Source organism: Limulus polyphemus, unplaced genomic scaffold (genome assembly GCF_000517525.1).
Source record: "Limulus polyphemus unplaced genomic scaffold, Limulus_polyphemus-2.1.2 Scaffold6662, whole genome shotgun sequence".
Lineage (NCBI taxonomy): Eukaryota > Metazoa > Arthropoda > Merostomata > Xiphosura > Limulidae > Limulus > Limulus polyphemus.
Window position 1 is genome coordinate 46010 of NW_013672272.1, and position 2194 is coordinate 48203.

Genomic DNA, 2194 nt, shown 5'->3' on the forward strand with positions numbered 1-2194 from the left:
TGAAAATATTTTCATGTGTTCATTTACTTACATAATTCATAAGATGGATTTTTTTTGGAACAACAATATACCAGTAGAGCCACTGTCAGCTGTTATATGCTAAGAGCAGCTTGTTTGAATTTTAGTACCTTACTTTTTTATGTGGTATCTATTAGTGGCGATGAACTTTGTCCCCCCCCCCATCGCTGGCTCAGCGGTAAGTCAGTGGGATTATAACGCTAAAAATCGAGTTTTGATACCCGTAGTGGGCAGAGAACAAATAACCCGTTGTGTAGCTTTGTGCTTTACAACAAATCCTCGAGGGCTGATGATCTAGAATCTATTGAAACACGGTGCCAACCGTTGCTAGCGAAGATCAACCAATACCTAAGCTCGAAAGCCAATTGATACCCACAGAAATGTAGTGATAGCTGATAATTATCCAGCATGTTTTATGTCGCCAAATATGGAATATTATGGTATTTTCAAAATAAAAGTGTGAAGTGTGCATGGGACGGTTGATATGAAATAGCATAAATAATAGTTATTTCGGTATAATATTTCACTGTACAGTTTAATTTACGATATTAAATTGTTTTTAGTATATTTTTAAATATTAATTATATATCATATTCCTAATTTACAAATTGCGTGAGCTGCACTTTGGCATGCTTTGACAGAATTTGACATGCTTGTCATACTGACAGATTTCAAACTTTTTACTATTTTTGGCTCTTTGATTTCCTATTAATCAAACATTTAGTCTATTTCCACTGCAAAATACAGATTAGTTGGGTTTAATGAAATGCTTAAACTATTTTCTATAATCACAGCAGGTGTTACTTTTAGGAAGCTTATCATAACTGTTCTCGAACAAAGTAATAAATAAGCAAATAGACATTGAATAACCATGTGTATACTGTCACGCTTACTGATGCTATATATATATATTTATGGTACTAATAGTTGATAGAAATATCCTGGTAGGAGCGATTGTTTTTGGTTTGTTTGTAGTTAAGCACAAAGCTACACAATGGGCTATCTATGCTCTGCCCTTACACGGGTATCGAAACCCGATTTCTAGTGTTATAAGTCTGCAGACATACTTCTGTGCCACTTGGGGGCCTGATAGGAATGAAAGAGTATAAATAAAAAATGAATAACATTTTTTATGGTATTTCCAACATTAAAAGTTTTTCTAAAGACGTCGTTACATTTCACGAAACGACTCAATATTAACCTAGTCTTCTATTTCGACTCTGGTAATCTGAAGATTGAAGTTTTCGGGAAATATTCAATTAAAGAGAATAATATGTTTTAATTAGAAATTTTTCGGGCCTTAGATATTTAGATATTTTTTATATTACCTGCGAGAGACAGATATAGAAATTATGTAGAGCAAAAACAGTTTATAAATCCCATTCAAAAATTAAACTGTTCCCGAAACAAAGCAATGGTTTTCTGGTTGTATAAGGAAACGATGAAGGACAATTCAAGTTATAAAGTCATTTCTATACATATATATAAATTGACTTCAATAATATTGATGACCGAGACTAACTCACAAAGTCCAATCGTTTTTGAGTTTGAAACCGGATAATATCATCTCATGCTTTTGTGAACCTTCTTTATAAATATGCAAATACTATCGACGCATGTAATGTTACCAGCGGCAGTTGCATGTTTAATTTAGTTTGTCTGTCTTCATGTAATTATATCCAAATTATACACCTAGTTTATAAGATTGCTATTAATAAGCATAAGCGTGACTGTATGTTCGCCGCTCATGCGTCAGGTGCTTTAGTATAACTAACTAGTACGGAATAAAACAACAACAACAACAAAAAGCAGGGGTTGCTTTAGTATAACTAACTAGTACGGAATAAAACAACAACAATAACAAAAAGCAGGGGTTGCTTTAGTATAACTACATAGTACGGAATAAAACTACAACAACAAAAAGCAGGGGTTGCTTTAGTATAACTACATAGTACGGAATAAAACTACAACAACAAAAAGCACGGGTTGCTTTAGTATAACTACATAGTACTGAATAAAACTACAACAACAACAAAAAGCAGGGGTTGCTTTAGTATAACTACATAGTACGGAATAAAACTACAACAACAAAAAGTAGGGGTTGCTTTAGTATAACTACATAGTACTGAATAAAACTACAACAACAACAAAAAGCAGGGGTTGCTTTAGTATAACT